The sequence below is a fragment of the Lissotriton vulgaris genome, chromosome 10 (assembly GCF_964263255.1).
Source record: "Lissotriton vulgaris chromosome 10, aLisVul1.2, whole genome shotgun sequence".
NCBI classification, from domain to species: Eukaryota; Metazoa; Chordata; class Amphibia; order Caudata; family Salamandridae; genus Lissotriton; species Lissotriton vulgaris.
In genome coordinates, this window is record NC_141698.1 from 535814718 (window position 1) to 535836448 (window position 21731).

The following is a 21731-nucleotide window of genomic DNA, read 5'->3' on the forward strand; positions in this document are numbered from 1 at the left end:
AAATCCACCAGGCTGGGCCCTCAATCACAATTCCATGTATTTCTGAAAGTGACACCGCAGGCACACCTTCCATTACATTTGCAATCCATCACAGTAACTGCCTTGCTGGGTTTCGAAATAAGCAGTTGATCCCATCATTTGTTGTGAGGCTCTCCTGCCACCTTTTGGGCAGAGAAGGCACTGTCCCTGCAACAACACAGGCAGACATGTTCAACAGGGCTTCCTGGTTATGTGGGAGGAGCAGATTGCCAATGGTCCCCCCTTGAAAATTCTAATTTACATAAGGAAGACAAAGAGGTAGCTGGTAGTAGGCACTACACACGGACATTGCACTCCCTCTTGTGATTTGCAGCCAATTCTAGATTGAGGCAGGAGGAAAGGAGGAGACTCGCCCAACAATGGCCATACTGGGAAGTCAGCCACTCTGGGTCTCCCAGGTGAATGTTTCAGGCCTGTGAGCCACTCATATAAATCTCGCCTGATCGAGCCTGATCGAGCGCTGAGCGAGCGCGTTTGAATCCAAATATCAAACACCTCTTTCTCAGGCGCAAGAAATGGTGGGCCCTTCATTGCTTCTGGTGTGGAAGTCTATGGAGCAAGGGTCCAGGACTTGCAGAGGAGTACAAGTGCCAGAAAGTGCTTGCTGTTCTCATCTGTGCCTTTTTACTGCTCACTGGCCGATAGGAGATTGGCTGCCCCCTTCCTTGCTGGAGTGAAAAAACAACAACTTGAGAGAAAACATGACTTTGTGTGGCTCACTTATAGGGAGACGAGCCAAATAGCCCTGCTGTTTTCTGAAAGACACTTCAGTAATTGTTCAAAATGTCTCCTGGCCACTCAGGCTCGTTGGTCTAGGGGTATGATTCTCGCTTCGGGTGCGAGAGGTCCCGGGTTCAAATCCCGGACGAGCCCATCCTGTGGAAGTTTTCAGGCTGCTTGTCATATAGGAGCCTTTCTTCTTTTCAATGCTATAAGACGCTGTGTATGTCGAGAAGGTTCCTTACCCTGCACGCTATTTTCCACTTTTGACATGATAAAGGAGTGCAGGACTTCCTTGCAACTGCTTTTCTGGGCTGGACCAGCAGTGTAGGAACATTACATGCAAAGAGTTTTTCTAGTGTCATTTCAGGATATGGTTTCAAAATCGCCTCTTGGGGAAAAAAGTGGTCCTCATTCCTGTCTTCCAAAGAAAGAGAGACCGGGTAAGGAGAGCCCAACTTTGAGCTTCAAGGACGTTGGCCCTTAGTCTGTGCGTTCCAACCCAATACACGCCAACAAGATTCCTGAGGTAGTGTCTGTTTCTGTAGTGTAGTGGTTATCACGTTCGCCTTACACGCGAAAGGTCCCTGGTTCGAGACCGGGCAGAAATGCAGCTTGCTGTTTTTCACAGTGTTTGCATTTACTGGCTCACTTTATAGAAAAGCTGAGATAATAGAGGCTGTCTATTCCTCACCAGCCTGACGTAGTGTGCTCCAGAGATCTCAGTGACAGCTCGAAAAGAGAAGTGACGATAGCTTGCGCCATTCGCTTGCTCGCACTTTGCTCTGTAGGGTGGGCCTACTTCATGAAAGCAAGGCATGAGAGAAGAAATGCTTCTCTTGTCCTCACCACGAGCAGACACTTAAAGCAAACAAACTGTCTGAAGGACAGAGGCTTTTTAATTTCTTGTTTGATGACGGTCATGGAAAAGACAGCAATCATATTGCAGAACAGAGCAGCATGTACTGGCTAGCTGCCACTAACCCCTGGAGCCGTGTCAGAGGTGACTCTTGCGTGGCTCGTTGGTCTAGGGGTATGATTCTCGCTTAGGGTGCGAGAGGTCCCGGGTTCAAATCCCGGACGAGCCCTTTTTAGAGGTAAACATACAAACCCTACTAAAAAAGCACTATGCCTGACTATTTCTCGTTATACTGGGTGCATTGTTGCACAACATATTTCTAACCTCAGAAGAAAAATGGATCACCATGCTTTATCTGCCTACCTGCTTAGTCTCAGTGTGTCCCAGGTGATGCTTTCCCAAGCTGTACTCGCTGGCATTTAGGCATCAAATATTTGCCTGTCGATGCCTGCACAAGTGAGTTTTGAATACGTCTAATTGCAAGCATGTTGGATGATATCTCTGAGGTTTTCACACTTGTTCTGCATATTCTGAGCCGCTGCTGATACAGCAGAATAGAAGTAGGGTGAAGACTTGAGAGAAACTTTCCTCTAACAGTAGAAAGCACCAAGGTAGTTTCTGTAGTGTAATGGTCATCACGTTCACCTAACACGCGAAAGGTCCCCGGTTCGAGACGGGGCAGAAACACTGTGCATTGGATGCTTTTTTTGTGCACACTCTAAAACCTTATTATCTCAATGCAAGTTTAAGAAGAGGTGGTCTTTGAACACGGTGAGCCGCGAGAATTTTTTTTTACCTTTGCAGACGAAACAAAGTTATCTCCATCGATCATCTGGGGGTTGTTCTTGGGCCTATTTTTATTTTGTGTGAGCTATGTTGTATTGTTGGGGCCTTTACACCTGTGACATTTCTGTGAACGTTGTAAGTGGAAACGTTGGCAGGTGCAGACAGAAAAGTCAGAACTAAGCACACCCTGAGCCGTCAGGATGGCCGAGTGGTCTAAGGCGCCAGACTCAAGAGAGCTTGATCTTCAGTGATGCTGAGCCTTCTGGTCTCCTCATGGAGGCGTGGGTTCAAATCCCACTTCTGACAGGTCCCTTTTACACCCTTAAGTCTTCCTAATTTTTGCAGTGCATTCCCCACACACACCACAATATTTGCGGGAACCTGTAGTAAATAAAGAGAAATCCACCAGGCTGGGCCCTCAATCACAATTCCATGTATTTCTGAAAGTGACACCGCAGGCACACCTTCCATTACATTTGCAATCCATCACAGTAACTGCCTTGCTGGGTTTCGAAATAAGCAGTTGATCCCATCATTTGTTGTGAGGCTCTCCTGCCACCTTTTGGGCAGAGAAGGCACTGTCCCTGCAACAACACAGGCAGACATGTTCAACAGGGCTTCCTGGTTATGTGGGAGGAGCAGATTGCCAATGGTCCCCCCTTGAAAATTCTAATTTACATAAGGAAGACAGAGAGGTAGCTGGTAGTAGGCACTACACACGGACATTGCACTCCCTCTTGTGATTTGCAGCCAATTCTAGATTGAGGCAGGAGGAAAGGAGGAGACTCGCCCAACAATGGCCATACTGGGAAGTCAGCCACTCTGGGTCTCCCAGGTGAATGTTTCAGGCCTGTGAGCCACTCATATAAATCTCGCCTGATCGAGCCTGATCGAGCGCTGAGCGAGCGCGTTTGAATCCAAATATCAAACACCTCTTTCTCAGGCGCAAGAAATGGTGGGCCCTTCATTGCTTCTGGTGTGGAAGTCTATGGAGCAAGGGTCCAGGACTTGCAGAGGAGTACAAGTGCCAGAAAGTGCTTGCTGTTCTCATCTGTGCCTTTTTACTGCTCACTGGCCGATAGGAGATTGGCTGCCCCCTTCCTTGCTGGAGTGAAAAAACAACAACTTGAGAGAAAACATGACTTTGTGTGGCTCACTTATAGGGAGACGAGCCAAATAGCCCTGCTGTTTTCTGAAAGACGCTTCAGTAATTGTTCAAAATGTCTCCTGGCCACTCAGGCTCGTTGGTCTAGGGGTATGATTCTCGCTTCGGGTGCGAGAGGTCCCGGGTTCAAATCCCGGACGAGCCCATCCTGTGGAAGTTTTCAGGCTGCTTGTTATATAGGAGCCTTTCTTCTTTTCAATGCTATAAGACGCTGTGTATGTCGAGAAGGTTCCTTACCCTGCACGCTATTTTCCACTTTTGACATGATAAAGGAGTGCAGGACTTCCTTGCAACTGCTTTTCTGGGCTGGACCAGCAGTGTAGGAACATTACATGCAAAGAGTTTTTCTAGTGTCATTTCAGGATATGGTTTCAAAATCGCCTCTTGGGGAAAAAAGTGGTCCTCATTCCTGTCTTCCAAAGAAAGAGAGACCGGGTAAGGAGAGCCCAACTTTGAGCTTCAAGGACGTTGGCCCTTAGTCTGTGCGTTCCAACCCAATACACGCCAACAAGATTCCTGAGGTAGTGTCTGTTTCTGTAGTGTAGTGGTTATCACGTTCGCCTTACACGCGAAAAGTCCCTGGTTCGAGACCGGGCAGAAATGCAGCTTGCTGTTTTTCACAGTGTTTGCATTTACTGGCTCACTTTATAGAAAAGCTGAGATAATAGAGGCTGTCTATTCCTCACCAGCCTGACGTAGTGTGCTCCAGAGATCTCAGTGACAGCTCGAAAAGAGAAGTGACGATAGCTTGCGCCATTCGCTTGCTCGCACTTTGCTCTGTAGGGTGGGCCTACTTCATGAAAGCAAGGCATGAGAGAAGAAATGCTTCTCTTGTCCTCACCACGAGCAGACACTTAAAGCAAACAAACTGTCTGAAGGACATAGGCTTTTTAATTTCTTGTTTGATGACGGTCATGGAAAAGACAGCAATCATATTGCAGAACAGAGCAGCATGTACTGGCTAGCTGCCACTAACCCCTGGAGCCGTGTCAGAGGTGACTCTTGCGTGGCTCGTTGGTCTAGGGGTATGATTCTCGCTTAGGGTGCGAGAGGTCCCGGGTTCAAATCCCGGACGAGCCCTTTTTAGAGGTAAACATACAAACCCTACTAAAAAAGCACTATGACTATTTCTCGTTATACTGGGTGCATTGTTGCACAACATATTTCTAACCTCAGAAGAAAAATGGATCACCATGCTTTATCTGCCTACCTGCTTAGTCTCAGTGTGTCCCAGGTCATGCTTTCCCAAGCTGTACTCGCTGGCATTTAGGCATCAGATATTTGCCTGTCGATGCCTGCACAAGTGAGTTTTGAATACGTCTAATTGCAAGCATGTTGGATGATATCTCTGAGGTTTTCACACTTGTTCTGCACATTCTGAGCCGCTGCTGATACAGCAGAATAGAAGTAGGGTGAAGACTTGAGAGAAACTTTCCTCTAACAGTAGAAAGCACCAAGGTAGTTTCTGTAGTGTAGTGGTCATCACGTTCGCCTAACACGCGAAAGGTCCCCGGTTCGAGACGGGGCAGAAACACTGTGCATTGGATGCTTTTTTTGTGCACACTCTAAAACCTTATTATCTCAATGCAAGTTTAAGAAGAGGTGGTCTTTGAACACAGTGAGCCGCGAGAATTTTTTTTTACCTTTGCAGACGAAACAAAGTTATCTCCATCGATCATCTGGGGGTTGTTCTTGGGCCTATTTTTATTTTGTGTGAGCTATGTTGTATTGTTGGGGCCTTTACACCTGTGACATTTCTGTGAACGTTGTAAGTGGAAACGTTGGCAGGTGCAGACAGAAAAGTCAGAACTAAGCACACCCTGAGCCGTCAGGATGGCCGAGTGGTCTAAGGCGCCAGACTCAAGAGAGCTTGATCTTCAGTGATGCTGAGCCTTCTGGTCTCCTCATGGAGGCGTGGGTTCAAATCCCACTTCTGACAGGTCCCTTTTACACCCTTAAGTCTTCCTAATTTTTGCAGTGCATTCCCCACACACACCACAATATTTGCGGGAACCTGTAGTAAATAAAGAGAAATCCACCAGGCTGGGCCCTCAATCACAATTCCATGTATTTCTGAAAGTGACACCTCAGGCACACCTTCCATTACATTTGCAATCCATCACAGTAACTGCCTTGCTGGGTTTCGAAATAAGCAGTTGATCCCATCATTTGTTGTGAGGCTCTCCTGCCACCTTTTTGGCAGAGAAGGCACTGTCCCTGCAACAACACAGGCAGACATGTTCAACAGGGCTTCCTGGTTATGTGGGAGGAGCAGATTGCCAATGGTCCCCCCTTGAAAATTCTAATTTACATAAGGAAGACAGAGAGGTAGCTGGTAGTAGGCACTACACACGGACATTGCACTCCCTCTTGTGATTTGCAGCCAATTCTAGATTGAGGCAGGAGGAAAGGAGGAGACTCGCCCAACAATGGCCATACTGGGAAGTCAGCCACTCTGGGTCTCCCAGGTGAATGTTTCAGGCCTGTGAGCCACTCATATAAATCTCGCCTGATCGAGCCTGATCGAGCGCTGAGCGGGCGCGTTTGAATCCAAATATCAAACACCTCTTTCTCAGGCGCAAGAAATGGTGGGCCCTTCATTGCTTCTGGTGTGGAAGTCTATGGAGCAAGGGTCCAGGACTTGCAGAGGAGTACAAGTGCCAGAAAGTGCTTGCTGTTCTCATCTGTGCCTTTTTACTGCTCACTGGCCGATAGGAGATTGGCTGCCCCCTTCCTTGCTGGAGTGAAAAAACAACAACTTGAGAGAAAACATGACTTTGTGTGGCTCACTTATAGGGAGACGAGCCAAATAGCCCTGCTGTTTTCTGAAAGACGCTTCAGTAATTGTTCAAAATGTCTCCTGGCCACTCAGGCTCGTTGGTCTAGGGGTATGATTCTCGCTTCGGGTGCGAGAGGTCCCGGGTTCAAATCCCGGACGAGCCCATCCTGTGGAAGTTTTCAGGCTGCTTGTCATATAGGAGCCTTTCTTCTTTTCAATGCTATAAGACGCTGTGTATGTCGAGAAGGTTCCTTACCCTGCACGCTATTTTCCACTTTTGACATGATAAAGGAGTGCAGGACTTCCTTGCAACTGCTTTTCTGGGCTGGACCAGCAGTGTAGGAACATTACATGCAAAGAGTTTTTCTAGTGTCATTTCAGGATATGGTTTCAAAATCGCCTCTTGGGGAAAAAAGTGGTCCTCATTCCTGTCTTCCAAAGAAAGAGAGACCGGGTAAGGAGAGCCCAACTTTGAGCTTCAAGGACGTTGGCCCTTAGTCTGTGCGTTCCAACCCAATACACGCCAACAAGATTCCTGAGGTAGTGTCTGTTTCTGTAGTGTAGTGGTTATCACGTTCGCCTTACACGCGAAAGGTCCCTGGTTCGAGACCGGGCAGAAATGCAGCTTGCTGTTTTTCACAGTGTTTGCATTTACTGGCTCACTTTATAGAAAAGCTGAGATAATAGAGGCTGTCTATTCCTCACCAGCCTGACGTAGTGTGCTCCAGAGATCTCAGTGACAGCTCGAAAAGAGAAGTGACGATAGCTTGCGCCATTCGCTTGCTCGCACTTTGCTCTGTAGGGTGGGCCTACTTCATGAAAGCAAGGCATGAGAGAAGAAATGCTTCTCTTGTCCTCACCACGAGCAGACACTTAAAGCAAACAAACTGTCTGAAGGACAGAGGCTTTTTAATTTCTTGTTTGATGACGGTCATGGAAAAGACAGCAATCATATTGCAGAACAGAGCAGCATGTACTGGCTAGCTGCCACTAACCCCTGGAGCCGTGTCAGAGGTGACTCTTGCGTGGCTCGTTGGTCTAGGGGTATGATTCTCGCTTAGGGTGCGAGAGGTCCCGGGTTCAAATCCCGGACGAGCCCTTTTTAGAGGTAAACATACAAACCCTACTAAAAAAGCACTATGACTATTTCTCGTTATACTGGGTGCATTGTTGCACAACATATTTCTAACCTCAGAAGAAAAATGGATCACCATGCTTTATCTGCCTACCTGCTTAGTCTCAGTGTGTCCCAGGTCATGCTTTCCCAAGCTGTACTCGCTGGCATTTAGGCATCAGATATTTGCCTGTCGATGCCTGCACAAGTGAGTTTTGAATACGTCTAATTGCAAGCATGTTGGATGATATCTCTGAGGTTTTCACACTTGTTCTGCACATTCTGAGCCGCTGCTGATACAGCAGAATAGAAGTAGGGTGAAGACTTGAGAGAAACTTTCCTCTAACAGTAGAAAGCACCAAGGTAGTTTCTGTAGTGTAGTGGTCATCACGTTCGCCTAACACGCGAAAGGTCCCCGGTTCGAGACGGGGCAGAAACACTGTGCATTGGATGCTTTTTTTGTGCACACTCTAAAACCTTATTATCTCAATGCAAGTTTAAGAAGAGGTGGTCTTTGAACACAGTGAGCCGCGAGAATTTTTTTTTACCTTTGCAGACGAAACAAAGTTATCTCCATCGATCATCTGGGGGTTGTTCTTGGGCCTATTTTTATTTTGTGTGAGCTATGTTGTATTGTTGGGGCCTTTACACCTGTGACATTTCTGTGAACGTTGTAAGTGGAAACGTTGGCAGGTGCAGACAGAAAAGTCAGAACTAAGCACACCCTGAGCCGTCAGGATGGCCGAGTGGTCTAAGGCGCCAGACTCAAGAGAGCTTGATCTTCAGTGATGCTGAGCCTTCTGGTCTCCTCATGGAGGCGTGGGTTCAAATCCCACTTCTGACAGGTCCCTTTTACACCCTTAAGTCTTCCTAATTTTTGCAGTGCATTCCCCACACACACCACAATATTTGCGGGAACCTGTAGTAAATAAAGAGAAATCCACCAGGCTGGGCCCTCAATCACAATTCCATGTATTTCTGAAAGTGACACCTCAGGCACACCTTCCATTACATTTGCAATCCATCACAGTAACTGCCTTGCTGGGTTTCGAAATAAGCAGTTGATCCCATCATTTGTTGTGAGGCTCTCCTGCCACCTTTTTGGCAGAGAAGGCACTGTCCCTGCAACAACACAGGCAGACATGTTCAACAGGGCTTCCTGGTTATGTGGGAGGAGCAGATTGCCAATGGTCCCCCCTTGAAAATTCTAATTTACATAAGGAAGACAGAGAGGTAGCTGGTAGTAGGCACTACACACGGACATTGCACTCCCTCTTGTGATTTGCAGCCAATTCTAGATTGAGGCAGGAGGAAAGGAGGAGACTCGCCCAACAATGGCCATACTGGGAAGTCAGCCACTCTGGGTCTCCCAGGTGAATGTTTCAGGCCTGTGAGCCACTCATATAAATCTCGCCTGATCGAGCCTGATCGAGCGCTGAGCGGGCGCGTTTGAATCCAAATATCAAACACCTCTTTCTCAGGCGCAAGAAATGGTGGGCCCTTCATTGCTTCTGGTGTGGAAGTCTATGGAGCAAGGGTCCAGGACTTGCAGAGGAGTACAAGTGCCAGAAAGTGCTTGCTGTTCTCATCTGTGCCTTTTTACTGCTCACTGGCCGATAGGAGATTGGCTGCCCCCTTCCTTGCTGGAGTGAAAAAACAACAACTTGAGAGAAAACATGACTTTGTGTGGCTCACTTATAGGGAGACGAGCCAAATAGCCCTGCTGTTTTCTGAAAGACGCTTCAGTAATTGTTCAAAATGTCTCCTGGCCACTCAGGCTCGTTGGTCTAGGGGTATGATTCTCGCTTCGGGTGCGAGAGGTCCCGGGTTCAAATCCCGGACGAGCCCATCCTGTGGAAGTTTTCAGGCTGCTTGTCATATAGGAGCCTTTCTTCTTTTCAATGCTATAAGACGCTGTGTATGTCGAGAAGGTTCCTTACCCTGCACGCTATTTTCCACTTTTGACATGATAAAGGAGTGCAGGACTTCCTTGCAACTGCTTTTCTGGGCTGGACCAGCAGTGTAGGAACATTACATGCAAAGAGTTTTTCTAGTGTCATTTCAGGATATGGTTTCAAAATCGCCTCTTGGGGAAAAAAGTGGTCCTCATTCCTGTCTTCCAAAGAAAGAGAGACCGGGTAAGGAGAGCCCAACTTTGAGCTTCAAGGACGTTGGCCCTTAGTCTGTGCGTTCCAACCCAATACACGCCAACAAGATTCCTGAGGTAGTGTCTGTTTCTGTAGTGTAGTGGTTATCACGTTCGCCTTACACGCGAAAGGTCCCTGGTTCGAGACCGGGCAGAAATGCAGCTTGCTGTTTTTCACAGTGTTTGCATTTACTGGCTCACTTTATAGAAAAGCTGAGATAATAGAGGCTGTCTATTCCTCACCAGCCTGACGTAGTGTGCTCCAGAGATCTCAGTGACAGCTCGAAAAGAGAAGTGACGATAGCTTGCGCCATTCGCTTGCTCGCACTTTGCTCTGTAGGGTGGGCCTACTTCATGAAAGCAAGGCATGAGAGAAGAAATGCTTCTCTTGTCCTCACCACGAGCAGACACTTAAAGCAAACAAACTGTCTGAAGGACAGAGGCTTTTTAATTTCTTGTTTGATGACGGTCATGGAAAAGACAGCAATCATATTGCAGAACAGAGCAGCATGTACTGGCTAGCTGCCACTAACCCCTGGAGCCGTGTCAGAGGTGACTCTTGCGTGGCTCGTTGGTCTAGGGGTATGATTCTCGCTTAGGGTGCGAGAGGTCCCGGGTTCAAATCCCGGACGAGCCCTTTTTAGAGGTAAACATACAAACCCTACTAAAAAAGCACTATGCCTGACTATTTCTCGTTATACTGGGTGCATTGTTGCACAACATATTTCTAACCTCAGAAGAAAAATGGATCACCATGCTTTATCTGCCTACCTGCTTAGTCTCAGTGTGTCCCAGGTGATGCTTTCCCAAGCTGTACTCGCTGGCATTTAGGCATCAGATATTTGCCTGTCGATGCCTGCACAAGTGAGTTTTGAATACGTCTAATTGCAAGCATGTTGGATGATATCTCTGAGGTTTTCACACTTGTTCTGCACATTCTGAGCCGCTGCTGATACAGCAGAATAGAAGTAGGGTGAAGACTTGAGAGAAACTTTCCTCTAACAGTAGAAAGCACCAAGGTAGTTTCTGTAGTGTAGTGGTCATCACGTTCGCCTAACACGCGAAAGGTCCCCGGTTCGAGACGGGGCAGAAACACTGTGCATTGGATGCTTTTTTTGTGCACACTCTAAAACCTTATTATCTCAATGCAAGTTTAAGAAGAGGTGGTCTTTGAACACGGTGAGCCGCGAGAATTTTTTTTACCTTTGCAGACGAAACAAAGTTATCTCCATCGATCATCTGGGGGTTGTTCTTGGGCCTATTTTTATTTTGTGTGAGCTATGTTGTATTGTTGGGGCCTTTACACCTGTGACATTTCTGTGAACGTTGTAAGTGGAAACGTTGGCAGGTGCAGACAGAAAAGTCAGAACTAAGCACACCCTGAGCCGTCAGGATGGCCGAGTGGTCTAAGGCGCCAGACTCAAGAGAGCTTGATCTTCAGTGATGCTGAGCCTTCTGGTCTCCTCATGGAGGCGTGGGTTCAAATCCCACTTCTGACAGGTCCCTTTTACACCCTTAAGTCTTCCTAATTTTTGCAGTGCATTCCCCACACACACCACAATATTTGCGGGAACCTGTAGTAAATAAAGAGAAATCCACCAGGCTGGGCCCTCAATCACAATTCCATGTATTTCTGAAAGTGACACCGCAGGCACACCTTCCATTACATTTGCAATCCACCACAGTAACTGCCTTGCTGGGTTTCGAAATAAGCAGTTGATCCCATCATTTGTTGTGAGGCTCTCCTGCCACCTTTTGGGCAGAGAAGGCACTGTCCCTGCAACAACACAGGCAGACATGTTCAACAGGGCTTCCTGGTTATGTGGGAGGAGCAGATTGCCAATGGTCCCCCCTTGAAAATTCTAATTTACATAAGGAAGACAAAGAGGTAGCTGGTAGTAGGCACTACACACGGACATTGCACTCCCTCTTGTGATTTGCAGCCAATTCTAGATTGAGGCAGGAGGAAAGGAGGAGACTCGCCCAACAATGGCCATACTGGGAAGTCAGCCACTCTGGGTCTCCCAGGTGAATGTTTCAGGCCTGTGAGCCACTCATATAAATCTCGCCTGATCGAGCCTGATCGAGCGCTGAGCGAGCGCGTTTGAATCCAAATATCAAACACCTCTTTCTCAGGCGCAAGAAATGGTGGGCCCTTCATTGCTTCTGGTGTGGAAGTCTATGGAGCAAGGGTCCAGGACTTGCAGAGGAGTACAAGTGCCAGAAAGTGCTTGCTGTTCTCATCTGTGCCTTTTTACTGCTCACTGGCCGATAGGAGATTGGCTGCCCCCTTCCTTGCTGGAGTGAAAAAACAACAACTTGAGAGAAAACATGACTTTGTGTGGCTCACTTATAGGGAGACGAGCCAAATAGCCCTGCTGTTTTCTGAAAGACGCTTCAGTAATTGTTCAAAATGTCTCCTGGCCACTCAGGCTCGTTGGTCTAGGGGTATGATTCTCGCTTCGGGTGCGAGAGGTCCCGGGTTCAAATCCCGGACGAGCCCATCCTGTGGAAGTTTTCAGGCTGCTTGTCATATAGGAGCCTTTCTTCTTTTCAATGCTATAAGACGCTGTGTATGTCGAGAAGGTTCCTTACCCTGCACGCTATTTTCCACTTTTGACATGATAAAGGAGTGCAGGACTTCCTTGCAACTGCTTTTCTGGGCTGGACCAGCAGTGTAGGAACATTACATGCAAAGAGTTTTTCTAGTGTCATTTCAGGATATGGTTTCAAAATCGCCTCTTGGGGAAAAAAGTGGTCCTCATTCCTGTCTTCCAAAGAAAGAGAGACCGGGTAAGGAGAGCCCAACTTTGAGCTTCAAGGACGTTGGCCCTTAGTCTGTGCGTTCCAACCCAATACACGCCAACAAGATTCCTGAGGTAGTGTCTGTTTCTGTAGTGTAGTGGTTATCACGTTCGCCTTACACGCGAAAGGTCCCTGGTTCGAGACCGGGCAGAAATGCAGCTTGCTGTTTTTCACAGTGTTTGCATTTACTGGCTCACTTTATAGAAAAGCTGAGATAATAGAGGCTGTCTATTCCTCACCAGCCTGACGTAGTGTGCTCCAGAGATCTCAGTGACAGCTCGAAAAGAGAAGTGACGATAGCTTGCGCCATTCGCTTGCTCGCACTTTGCTCTGTAGGGTGGGCCTACTTCATGAAAGCAAGGCATGAGAGAAGAAATGCTTCTCTTGTCCTCACCACGAGCAGACACTTAAAGCAAACAAACTGTCTGAAGGACAGAGGCTTTTTAATTTCTTGTTTGATGACGGTCATGGAAAAGACAGCAATCATATTGCAGAACAGAGCAGCATGTACTGGCTAGCTGCCACTAACCCCTGGAGCCGTGTCAGAGGTGACTCTTGCGTGGCTCGTTGGTCTAGGGGTATGATTCTCGCTTAGGGTGCGAGAGGTCCCGGGTTCAAATCCCGGACGAGCCCTTTTTAGAGGTAAACATACAAACCCTACTAAAAAAGCACTATGCCTGACTATTTCTCGTTATACTGGGTGCATTGTTGCACAACATATTTCTAACCTCAGAAGAAAAATGGATCACCATGCTTTATCTGCCTACCTGCTTAGTCTCAGTGTGTCCCAGGTGATGCTTTCCCAAGCTGTACTCGCTGGCATTTAGGCATCAAATATTTGCCTGTCGATGCCTGCACAAGTGAGTTTTGAATACGTCTAATTGCAAGCATGTTGGATGATATCTCTGAGGTTTTCACACTTGTTCTGCATATTCTGAGCCGCTGCTGATACAGCAGAATAGAAGTAGGGTGAAGACTTGAGAGAAACTTTCCTCTAACAGTAGAAAGCACCAAGGTAGTTTCTGTAGTGTAATGGTCATCACGTTCACCTAACACGCGAAAGGTCCCCGGTTCGAGACGGGGCAGAAACACTGTGCATTGGATGCTTTTTTTGTGCACACTCTAAAACCTTATTATCTCAATGCAAGTTTAAGAAGAGGTGGTCTTTGAACACGGTGAGCCGCGAGAATTTTTTTTTACCTTTGCAGACGAAACAAAGTTATCTCCATCGATCATCTGGGGGTTGTTCTTGGGCCTATTTTTATTTTGTGTGAGCTATGTTGTATTGTTGGGGCCTTTACACCTGTGACATTTCTGTGAACGTTGTAAGTGGAAACGTTGGCAGGTGCAGACAGAAAAGTCAGAACTAAGCACACCCTGAGCCGTCAGGATGGCCGAGTGGTCTAAGGCGCCAGACTCAAGAGAGCTTGATCTTCAGTGATGCTGAGCCTTCTGGTCTCCTCATGGAGGCGTGGGTTCAAATCCCACTTCTGACAGGTCCCTTTTACACCCTTAAGTCTTCCTAATTTTTGCAGTGCATTCCCCACACACACCACAATATTTGCGGGAACCTGTAGTAAATAAAGAGAAATCCACCAGGCTGGGCCCTCAATCACAATTCCATGTATTTCTGAAAGTGACACCGCAGGCACACCTTCCATTACATTTGCAATCCATCACAGTAACTGCCTTGCTGGGTTTCGAAATAAGCAGTTGATCCCATCATTTGTTGTGAGGCTCTCCTGCCACCTTTTGGGCAGAGAAGGCACTGTCCCTGCAACAACACAGGCAGACATGTTCAACAGGGCTTCCTGGTTATGTGGGAGGAGCAGATTGCCAATGGTCCCCCCTTGAAAATTCTAATTTACATAAGGAAGACAGAGAGGTAGCTGGTAGTAGGCACTACACACGGACATTGCACTCCCTCTTGTGATTTGCAGCCAATTCTAGATTGAGGCAGGAGGAAAGGAGGAGACTCGCCCAACAATGGCCATACTGGGAAGTCAGCCACTCTGGGTCTCCCAGGTGAATGTTTCAGGCCTGTGAGCCACTCATATAAATCTCGCCTGATCGAGCCTGATCGAGCGCTGAGCGAGCGCGTTTGAATCCAAATATCAAACACCTCTTTCTCAGGCGCAAGAAATGGTGGGCCCTTCATTGCTTCTGGTGTGGAAGTCTATGGAGCAAGGGTCCAGGACTTGCAGAGGAGTACAAGTGCCAGAAAGTGCTTGCTGTTCTCATCTGTGCCTTTTTACTGCTCACTGGCCGATAGGAGATTGGCTGCCCCCTTCCTTGCTGGAGTGAAAAAACAACAACTTGAGAGAAAACATGACTTTGTGTGGCTCACTTATAGGGAGACGAGCCAAATAGCCCTGCTGTTTTCTGAAAGACGCTTCAGTAATTGTTCAAAATGTCTCCTGGCCACTCAGGCTCGTTGGTCTAGGGGTATGATTCTCGCTTCGGGTGCGAGAGGTCCCGGGTTCAAATCCCGGACGAGCCCATCCTGTGGAAGTTTTCAGGCTGCTTGTTATATAGGAGCCTTTCTTCTTTTCAATGCTATAAGACGCTGTGTATGTCGAGAAGGTTCCTTACCCTGCACGCTATTTTCCACTTTTGACATGATAAAGGAGTGCAGGACTTCCTTGCAACTGCTTTTCTGGGCTGGACCAGCAGTGTAGGAACATTACATGCAAAGAGTTTTTCTAGTGTCATTTCAGGATATGGTTTCAAAATCGCCTCTTGGGGAAAAAAGTGGTCCTCATTCCTGTCTTCCAAAGAAAGAGAGACCGGGTAAGGAGAGCCCAACTTTGAGCTTCAAGGACGTTGGCCCTTAGTCTGTGCGTTCCAACCCAATACACGCCAACAAGATTCCTGAGGTAGTGTCTGTTTCTGTAGTGTAGTGGTTATCACGTTCGCCTTACACGCGAAAAGTCCCTGGTTCGAGACCGGGCAGAAATGCAGCTTGCTGTTTTTCACAGTGTTTGCATTTACTGGCTCACTTTATAGAAAAGCTGAGATAATAGAGGCTGTCTATTCCTCACCAGCCTGACGTAGTGTGCTCCAGAGATCTCAGTGACAGCTCGAAAAGAGAAGTGACGATAGCTTGCGCCATTCGCTTGCTCGCACTTTGCTCTGTAGGGTGGGCCTACTTCATGAAAGCAAGGCATGAGAGAAGAAATGCTTCTCTTGTCCTCACCACGAGCAGACACTTAAAGCAAACAAACTGTCTGAAGGACATAGGCTTTTTAATTTCTTGTTTGATGACGGTCATGGAAAAGACAGCAATCATATTGCAGAACAGAGCAGCATGTACTGGCTAGCTGCCACTAACCCCTGGAGCCGTGTCAGAGGTGACTCTTGCGTGGCTCGTTGGTCTAGGGGTATGATTCTCGCTTAGGGTGCGAGAGGTCCCGGGTTCAAATCCCGGACGAGCCCTTTTTAGAGGTAAACATACAAACCCTACTAAAAAAGCACTATGACTATTTCTCGTTATACTGGGTGCATTGTTGCACAACATATTTCTAACCTCAGAAGAAAAATGGATCACCATGCTTTATCTGCCTACCTGCTTAGTCTCAGTGTGTCCCAGGTCATGCTTTCCCAAGCTGTACTCGCTGGCATTTAGGCATCAGATATTTGCCTGTCGATGCCTGCACAAGTGAGTTTTGAATACGTCTAATTGCAAGCATGTTGGATGATATCTCTGAGGTTTTCACACTTGTTCTGCACATTCTGAGCCGCTGCTGATACAGCAGAATAGAAGTAGGGTGAAGACTTGAGAGAAACTTTCCTCTAACAGTAGAAAGCACCAAGGTAGTTTCTGTAGTGTAGTGGTCATCACGTTCGCCTAACACGCGAAAGGTCCCCGGTTCGAGACGGGGCAGAAACACTGTGCATTGGATGCTTTTTTTGTGCACACTCTAAAACCTTATTATCTCAATGCAAGTTTAAGAAGAGGTGGTCTTTGAACACAGTGAGCCGCGAGAATTTTTTTTTACCTTTGCAGACGAAACAAAGTTATCTCCATCGATCATCTGGGGGTTGTTCTTGGGCCTATTTTTATTTTGTGTGAGCTATGTTGTATTGTTGGGGCCTTTACACCTGTGACATTTCTGTGAACGTTGTAAGTGGAAACGTTGGCAGGTGCAGACAGAAAAGTCAGAACTAAGCACACCCTGAGCCGTCAGGATGGCCGAGTGGTCTAAGGCGCCAGACTCAAGAGAGCTTGATCTTCAGTGATGCTGAGCCTTCTGGTCTCCTCATGGAGGCGTGGGTTCAAATCCCACTTCTGACAGGTCCCTTTTACACCCTTAAGTCTTCCTAATTTTTGCAGTGCATTCCCCACACACACCACAATATTTGCGGGAACCTGTAGTAAATAAAGAGAAATCCACCAGGCTGGGCCCTCAATCACAATTCCATGTATTTCTGAAAGTGACACCTCAGGCACACCTTCCATTACATTTGCAATCCATCACAGTAACTGCCTTGCTGGGTTTCGAAATAAGCAGTTGATCCCATCATTTGTTGTGAGGCTCTCCTGCCACCTTTTTGGCAGAGAAGGCACTGTCCCTGCAACAACACAGGCAGACATGTTCAACAGGGCTTCCTGGTTATGTGGGAGGAGCAGATTGCCAATGGTCCCCCCTTGAAAATTCTAATTTACATAAGGAAGACAGAGAGGTAGCTGGTAGTAGGCACTACACACGGACATTGCACTCCCTCTTGTGATTTGCAGCCAATTCTAGATTGAGGCAGGAGGAAAGGAGGAGACTCGCCCAACAATGGCCATACTGGGAAGTCAGCCACTCTGGGTCTCCCAGGTGAATGTTTCAGGCCTGTGAGCCACTCATATAAATCTCGCCTGATCGAGCCTGATCGAGCGCTGAGCGGGCGCGTTTGAATCCAAATATCAAACACCTCTTTCTCAGGCGCAAGAAATGGTGGGCCCTTCATTGCTTCTGGTGTGGAAGTCTATGGAGCAAGGGTCCAGGACTTGCAGAGGAGTACAAGTGCCAGAAAGTGCTTGCTGTTCTCATCTGTGCCTTTTTACTGCTCACTGGCCGATAGGAGATTGGCTGCCCCCTTCCTTGCTGGAGTGAAAAAACAACAACTTGAGAGAAAACATGACTTTGTGTGGCTCACTTATAGGGAGACGAGCCAAATAGCCCTGCTGTTTTCTGAAAGACGCTTCAGTAATTGTTCAAAATGTCTCCTGGCCACTCAGGCTCGTTGGTCTAGGGGTATGATTCTCGCTTCGGGTGCGAGAGGTCCCGGGTTCAAATCCCGGACGAGCCCATCCTGTGGAAGTTTTCAGGCTGCTTGTCATATAGGAGCCTTTCTTCTTTTCAATGCTATAAGACGCTGTGTATGTCGAGAAGGTTCCTTACCCTGCACGCTATTTTCCACTTTTGACATGATAAAGGAGTGCAGGACTTCCTTGCAACTGCTTTTCTGGGCTGGACCAGCAGTGTAGGAACATTACATGCAAAGAGTTTTTCTAGTGTCATTTCAGGATATGGTTTCAAAATCGCCTCTTGGGGAAAAAAGTGGTCCTCATTCCTGTCTTCCAAAGAAAGAGAGACCGGGTAAGGAGAGCCCAACTTTGAGCTTCAAGGACGTTGGCCCTTAGTCTGTGCGTTCCAACCCAATACACGCCAACAAGATTCCTGAGGTAGTGTCTGTTTCTGTAGTGTAGTGGTTATCACGTTCGCCTTACACGCGAAAGGTCCCTGGTTCGAGACCGGGCAGAAATGCAGCTTGCTGTTTTTCACAGTGTTTGCATTTACTGGCTCACTTTATAGAAAAGCTGAGATAATAGAGGCTGTCTATTCCTCACCAGCCTGACGTAGTGTGCTCCAGAGATCTCAGTGACAGCTCGAAAAGAGAAGTGACGATAGCTTGCGCCATTCGCTTGCTCGCACTTTGCTCTGTAGGGTGGGCCTACTTCATGAAAGCAAGGCATGAGAGAAGAAATGCTTCTCTTGTCCTCACCACGAGCAGACACTTAAAGCAAACAAACTGTCTGAAGGACAGAGGCTTTTTAATTTCTTGTTTGATGACGGTCATGGAAAAGACAGCAATCATATTGCAGAACAGAGCAGCATGTACTGGCTAGCTGCCACTAACCCCTGGAGCCGTGTCAGAGGTGACTCTTGCGTGGCTCGTTGGTCTAGGGGTAGGATTCTCGCTTAGGGTGCGAGAGGTCCCGGGTTCAAATCCCGGACGAGCCCTTTTTAGAGGTAAACATACAAACCCTACTAAAAAAGCACTATGCCTGACTATTTCTCGTTATACTGGGTGCATTGTTGCACAACATATTTCTAACCTCAGAAGAAAAATGGATCACCATGCTTTATCTGCCTACCTGCTTAGTCTCAGTGTGTCCCAGGTGATGCTTTCCCAAGCTGTACTCGCTGGCATTTAGGCATCAGATATTTGCCTGTCGATGCCTGCACAAGTGAGTTTTGAATACGTCTAATTGCAAGCATGTTGGATGATATCTCTGAGGTTTTCACACTTGTTCTGCACATTCTGAGCCGCTGCTGATACAGCAGAATAGAAGTAGGGTGAAGACTTGAGAGAAACTTTCCTCTAACAGTAGAAAGCACCAAGGTAGTTTCTGTAGTGTAGTGGTCATCACGTTCGCCTAACACGCGAAAGGTCCCCGGTTCGAGACGGGGCAGAAACACTGTGCATTGGATGCTTTTTTTGTGCACACTCTAAAACCTTATTATCTCAATGCAAGTTTAAGAAGAGGTGGTCTTTGAACACGGTGAGCCGCGAGAATTTTTTTTTACCTTTGCAGACGAAACAAAGTTATCTCCATCGATCATCTGGGGGTTGTTCTTGGGCCTATTTTTATTTTGTGTGAGCTATGTTGTATTGTTGGGGCCTTTACACCTGTGACATTTCTGTGAACGTTGTAAGTGGAAACGTTGGCAGGTGCAGACAGAAAAGTCAGAACTAAGCACACCCTGAGCCGTCAGGATGGCCGAGTGGTCTAAGGCGCCAGACTCAAGAGAGCTTGATCTTCAGTGATGCTGAGCCTTCTGGTCTCCTCATGGAGGCGTGGGTTCAAATCCCACTTCTGACAGGTCCCTTTTACACCCTTAAGTCTTCCTAATTTTTGCAGTGCATTCCCCACACACACCACAATATTTGCGGGAACCTGTAGTAAATAAAGAGAAATCCACCAGGCTGGGCCCTCAATCACAATTCCATGTATTTCTGAAAGTGACACCGCAGGCACACCTTCCATTACATTTGCAATCCATCACAGTAACTGCCTTGCTGGGTTTCGAAATAAGCAGTTGATCCCATCATTTGTTGTGAGGCTCTCCTGCCACCTTTTGGGCAGAGAAGGCACTGTCCCTGCAACAACACAGGCAGACATGTTCAACAGGGCTTCCTGGTTATGTGGGAGGAGCAGATTGCCAATGGTCCCCCCTTGAAAATTCTAATTTACATAAGGAAGACAGAGAGGTAGCTGGTAGTAGGCACTACACACGGACATTGCACTCCCTCTTGTGATTTGCAGCCAATTCTAGATTGAGGCAGGAGGAAAGGAGGAGACTCGCCCAACAATGGCCATACTGGGAAGTCAGCCACTCTGGGTCTCCCAGGTGAATGTTTCAGGCCTGTGAGCCACTCATATAAATCTCGCCTGATCGAGCCTGATCGAGCGCTGAGCGAGCGCGTTTGAATCCAAATATCAAACACCTCTTTCTCAGGCGCAAGAAATGGTGGGCCCTTCATTGCTTCTGGTGTGGAAGTCTATGGAGCAAGGGTCCAGGACTTGCAGAGGAGTACAAGTGCCAGAAAGTGCTTGCTGTTCTCATCTGTGCCTTTTTACTGCTCACTGGCCGATAGGAGATTGGCTGCCCCCTTCCTTGCTGGAGTGAAAAAACAACAACTTGAGAGAAAACATGACTTTGTGTGGCTCACTTATAGGGAGACGAGCCAAATAGCCCTGCTGTTTTCTGAAAGACGCTTCAGTAATTGTTCAAAATGTCTCCTGGCCACTCAGGCTCGTTGGTCTAGGGGTATGATTCTCGCTTCGGGTGCGAGAGGTCCCGGGTTCAATTCCCGGACGAGCCCATCCTGTGGAAGTTTTCAGGCTGCTTGTCATATAGGAGCCTTTCTTCTTTTCAATGCTATAAGACGCTGTGTATGTCGAGAAGGTTCCTTACCCTGCACGCTATTTTCCACTTTTGACATGATAAAGGAGTGCAGGACTTCCTTGCAACTGCTTTTCTGGGCTGGACCAGCAGTGTAGGAACATTACATGCAAAGAGTTTTTCTAGTGTCATTTCAGGATATGGTTTCAAAATCGCCTCTTGGGGAAAAAAGTGGTCCTCATTCCTGTCTTCCAAAGAAAGAGAGACCGGGTAAGGAGAGCCCAACTTTGAGCTTCAAGGACGTTGGCCCTTAGTCTGTGCGTTCCAACCCAATACACGCCAACAAGATTCCTGAGGTAGTGTCTGTTTCTGTAGTGTAGTGGTTATCACGTTCGCCTTAGACGCGAAAGGTCCCTGGTTCGAGACCGGGCAGAAATGCAGCTTGCTGTTTTTCACAGTGTTTGCATTTACTGGCTCACTTTATAGAAAAGCTGAGATAATAGAGGCTGTCTATTCCTCACCAGCCTGACGTAGTGTGCTCCAGAGATCTCAGTGACAGCTCGAAAAGAGAAGTGACGATAGCTTGCGCCATTCGCTTGCTCGCACTTTGCTCTGTAGGGTGGGCCTACTTCATGAAAGCAAGGCATGAGAGAAGAAATGCTTCTCTTGTCCTCACCACGAGCAGACACTTAAAGCAAACAAACTGTCTGAAGGACAGAGGCTTTTTAATTTCTTGTTTGATGACGGTCATGGAAAAGACAGCAATCATATTGCAGAACAGAGCAGCATGTACTGGCTAGCTGCCACTAACCCCTGGAGCCGTGTCAGAGGTGACTCTTGCGTGGCTCGTTGGTCTAGGGGTATGATTCTCGCTTAGGGTGCGAGAGGTCCCGGGTTCAAATCCCGGACGAGCCCTTTTTAGAGGTAAACATACAAACCCTACTAAAAAAGCACTATGCCTGACTATTTCTCGTTATACTGGGTGCATTGTTGCACAACATATTTCTAACCTCAGAAGAAAAATGGATCACCATGCTTTATCTGCCTACCTGCTTAGTCTCAGTGTGTCCCAGGTGATGCTTTCCCAAGCTGTACTCGCTGGCATTTAGGCATCAGATATTTGCCTGTCGATGCCTGCACAAGTGAGTTTTGAATACGTCTAATTGCAAGCATGTTGGATGATATCTCTGAGGTTTTC

General features: G+C 47.4%; 37 non-coding genes across 37 annotated transcripts; all 37 read left to right on the forward strand.

Annotated features, from left to right (window-relative positions):
• The first annotated feature begins 840 nt into the window (after nucleotides 1–840).
• Nucleotides 841–912, forward strand: TRNAP-CGG (transfer RNA proline (anticodon CGG)). Its single transcript has one exon. It is a non-coding gene; the product is annotated as a tRNA-Pro (tRNA).
• Nucleotides 913–1297: 385 nt separating this feature from the next.
• TRNAV-UAC (transfer RNA valine (anticodon UAC)) lies at nucleotides 1298–1370 on the forward strand. Its single transcript has one exon. It is a non-coding gene; the product is annotated as a tRNA-Val (tRNA).
• A 405-nt stretch (nucleotides 1371–1775) lies between these two features.
• TRNAP-AGG (transfer RNA proline (anticodon AGG)) lies at nucleotides 1776–1847 on the forward strand. Its single transcript has one exon. It is a non-coding gene; the product is annotated as a tRNA-Pro (tRNA).
• Nucleotides 1848–2232: 385 nt separating this feature from the next.
• TRNAV-AAC (transfer RNA valine (anticodon AAC)) lies at nucleotides 2233–2305 on the forward strand. Its single transcript has one exon. It is a non-coding gene; the product is annotated as a tRNA-Val (tRNA).
• Nucleotides 2306–2598: 293 nt separating this feature from the next.
• On the forward strand, nucleotides 2599–2710 carry TRNAL-CAA (transfer RNA leucine (anticodon CAA)). The gene is made up of 2 exons: nucleotides 2599–2636; nucleotides 2665–2710. It is a non-coding gene; the product is annotated as a tRNA-Leu (tRNA).
• Nucleotides 2711–3642: 932 nt separating this feature from the next.
• On the forward strand, nucleotides 3643–3714 carry TRNAP-CGG (transfer RNA proline (anticodon CGG)). The gene has a single exon. It is a non-coding gene; the product is annotated as a tRNA-Pro (tRNA).
• A 385-nt stretch (nucleotides 3715–4099) lies between these two features.
• TRNAV-UAC (transfer RNA valine (anticodon UAC)) lies at nucleotides 4100–4172 on the forward strand. Its single transcript has one exon. It is a non-coding gene; the product is annotated as a tRNA-Val (tRNA).
• A 405-nt stretch (nucleotides 4173–4577) lies between these two features.
• On the forward strand, nucleotides 4578–4649 carry TRNAP-AGG (transfer RNA proline (anticodon AGG)). The gene has a single exon. It is a non-coding gene; the product is annotated as a tRNA-Pro (tRNA).
• A 381-nt stretch (nucleotides 4650–5030) lies between these two features.
• TRNAV-AAC (transfer RNA valine (anticodon AAC)) lies at nucleotides 5031–5103 on the forward strand. Its single transcript has one exon. It is a non-coding gene; the product is annotated as a tRNA-Val (tRNA).
• A 293-nt stretch (nucleotides 5104–5396) lies between these two features.
• On the forward strand, nucleotides 5397–5508 carry TRNAL-CAA (transfer RNA leucine (anticodon CAA)). Its single transcript has 2 exons — nucleotides 5397–5434; nucleotides 5463–5508. It is a non-coding gene; the product is annotated as a tRNA-Leu (tRNA).
• Nucleotides 5509–6440: 932 nt separating this feature from the next.
• On the forward strand, nucleotides 6441–6512 carry TRNAP-CGG (transfer RNA proline (anticodon CGG)). Its single transcript has one exon. It is a non-coding gene; the product is annotated as a tRNA-Pro (tRNA).
• Nucleotides 6513–6897: 385 nt separating this feature from the next.
• On the forward strand, nucleotides 6898–6970 carry TRNAV-UAC (transfer RNA valine (anticodon UAC)). Its single transcript has one exon. It is a non-coding gene; the product is annotated as a tRNA-Val (tRNA).
• A 405-nt stretch (nucleotides 6971–7375) lies between these two features.
• TRNAP-AGG (transfer RNA proline (anticodon AGG)) lies at nucleotides 7376–7447 on the forward strand. The gene has a single exon. It is a non-coding gene; the product is annotated as a tRNA-Pro (tRNA).
• A 381-nt stretch (nucleotides 7448–7828) lies between these two features.
• On the forward strand, nucleotides 7829–7901 carry TRNAV-AAC (transfer RNA valine (anticodon AAC)). The gene has a single exon. It is a non-coding gene; the product is annotated as a tRNA-Val (tRNA).
• Nucleotides 7902–8194: 293 nt separating this feature from the next.
• TRNAL-CAA (transfer RNA leucine (anticodon CAA)) lies at nucleotides 8195–8306 on the forward strand. The gene is made up of 2 exons: nucleotides 8195–8232; nucleotides 8261–8306. It is a non-coding gene; the product is annotated as a tRNA-Leu (tRNA).
• A 932-nt stretch (nucleotides 8307–9238) lies between these two features.
• On the forward strand, nucleotides 9239–9310 carry TRNAP-CGG (transfer RNA proline (anticodon CGG)). The gene has a single exon. It is a non-coding gene; the product is annotated as a tRNA-Pro (tRNA).
• A 385-nt stretch (nucleotides 9311–9695) lies between these two features.
• Nucleotides 9696–9768, forward strand: TRNAV-UAC (transfer RNA valine (anticodon UAC)). Its single transcript has one exon. It is a non-coding gene; the product is annotated as a tRNA-Val (tRNA).
• Nucleotides 9769–10173: 405 nt separating this feature from the next.
• On the forward strand, nucleotides 10174–10245 carry TRNAP-AGG (transfer RNA proline (anticodon AGG)). The gene has a single exon. It is a non-coding gene; the product is annotated as a tRNA-Pro (tRNA).
• Nucleotides 10246–10630: 385 nt separating this feature from the next.
• On the forward strand, nucleotides 10631–10703 carry TRNAV-AAC (transfer RNA valine (anticodon AAC)). The gene has a single exon. It is a non-coding gene; the product is annotated as a tRNA-Val (tRNA).
• Nucleotides 10704–10995: 292 nt separating this feature from the next.
• Nucleotides 10996–11107, forward strand: TRNAL-CAA (transfer RNA leucine (anticodon CAA)). Its single transcript has 2 exons — nucleotides 10996–11033; nucleotides 11062–11107. It is a non-coding gene; the product is annotated as a tRNA-Leu (tRNA).
• Nucleotides 11108–12039: 932 nt separating this feature from the next.
• On the forward strand, nucleotides 12040–12111 carry TRNAP-CGG (transfer RNA proline (anticodon CGG)). The gene has a single exon. It is a non-coding gene; the product is annotated as a tRNA-Pro (tRNA).
• A 385-nt stretch (nucleotides 12112–12496) lies between these two features.
• Nucleotides 12497–12569, forward strand: TRNAV-UAC (transfer RNA valine (anticodon UAC)). Its single transcript has one exon. It is a non-coding gene; the product is annotated as a tRNA-Val (tRNA).
• A 405-nt stretch (nucleotides 12570–12974) lies between these two features.
• Nucleotides 12975–13046, forward strand: TRNAP-AGG (transfer RNA proline (anticodon AGG)). The gene has a single exon. It is a non-coding gene; the product is annotated as a tRNA-Pro (tRNA).
• A 385-nt stretch (nucleotides 13047–13431) lies between these two features.
• Nucleotides 13432–13504, forward strand: TRNAV-AAC (transfer RNA valine (anticodon AAC)). The gene has a single exon. It is a non-coding gene; the product is annotated as a tRNA-Val (tRNA).
• A 293-nt stretch (nucleotides 13505–13797) lies between these two features.
• On the forward strand, nucleotides 13798–13909 carry TRNAL-CAA (transfer RNA leucine (anticodon CAA)). Its single transcript has 2 exons — nucleotides 13798–13835; nucleotides 13864–13909. It is a non-coding gene; the product is annotated as a tRNA-Leu (tRNA).
• A 932-nt stretch (nucleotides 13910–14841) lies between these two features.
• On the forward strand, nucleotides 14842–14913 carry TRNAP-CGG (transfer RNA proline (anticodon CGG)). The gene has a single exon. It is a non-coding gene; the product is annotated as a tRNA-Pro (tRNA).
• Nucleotides 14914–15298: 385 nt separating this feature from the next.
• TRNAV-UAC (transfer RNA valine (anticodon UAC)) lies at nucleotides 15299–15371 on the forward strand. The gene has a single exon. It is a non-coding gene; the product is annotated as a tRNA-Val (tRNA).
• Nucleotides 15372–15776: 405 nt separating this feature from the next.
• TRNAP-AGG (transfer RNA proline (anticodon AGG)) lies at nucleotides 15777–15848 on the forward strand. Its single transcript has one exon. It is a non-coding gene; the product is annotated as a tRNA-Pro (tRNA).
• A 381-nt stretch (nucleotides 15849–16229) lies between these two features.
• TRNAV-AAC (transfer RNA valine (anticodon AAC)) lies at nucleotides 16230–16302 on the forward strand. The gene has a single exon. It is a non-coding gene; the product is annotated as a tRNA-Val (tRNA).
• Nucleotides 16303–16595: 293 nt separating this feature from the next.
• Nucleotides 16596–16707, forward strand: TRNAL-CAA (transfer RNA leucine (anticodon CAA)). Its single transcript has 2 exons — nucleotides 16596–16633; nucleotides 16662–16707. It is a non-coding gene; the product is annotated as a tRNA-Leu (tRNA).
• A 932-nt stretch (nucleotides 16708–17639) lies between these two features.
• TRNAP-CGG (transfer RNA proline (anticodon CGG)) lies at nucleotides 17640–17711 on the forward strand. Its single transcript has one exon. It is a non-coding gene; the product is annotated as a tRNA-Pro (tRNA).
• Nucleotides 17712–18096: 385 nt separating this feature from the next.
• On the forward strand, nucleotides 18097–18169 carry TRNAV-UAC (transfer RNA valine (anticodon UAC)). Its single transcript has one exon. It is a non-coding gene; the product is annotated as a tRNA-Val (tRNA).
• Nucleotides 18170–18574: 405 nt separating this feature from the next.
• On the forward strand, nucleotides 18575–18646 carry TRNAP-AGG (transfer RNA proline (anticodon AGG)). Its single transcript has one exon. It is a non-coding gene; the product is annotated as a tRNA-Pro (tRNA).
• A 385-nt stretch (nucleotides 18647–19031) lies between these two features.
• Nucleotides 19032–19104, forward strand: TRNAV-AAC (transfer RNA valine (anticodon AAC)). The gene has a single exon. It is a non-coding gene; the product is annotated as a tRNA-Val (tRNA).
• A 293-nt stretch (nucleotides 19105–19397) lies between these two features.
• On the forward strand, nucleotides 19398–19509 carry TRNAL-CAA (transfer RNA leucine (anticodon CAA)). Its single transcript has 2 exons — nucleotides 19398–19435; nucleotides 19464–19509. It is a non-coding gene; the product is annotated as a tRNA-Leu (tRNA).
• A 932-nt stretch (nucleotides 19510–20441) lies between these two features.
• On the forward strand, nucleotides 20442–20513 carry TRNAP-CGG (transfer RNA proline (anticodon CGG)). Its single transcript has one exon. It is a non-coding gene; the product is annotated as a tRNA-Pro (tRNA).
• An 863-nt stretch (nucleotides 20514–21376) lies between these two features.
• TRNAP-AGG (transfer RNA proline (anticodon AGG)) lies at nucleotides 21377–21448 on the forward strand. The gene has a single exon. It is a non-coding gene; the product is annotated as a tRNA-Pro (tRNA).
• The last annotated feature ends 283 nt before the right edge of the window (nucleotides 21449–21731 follow it).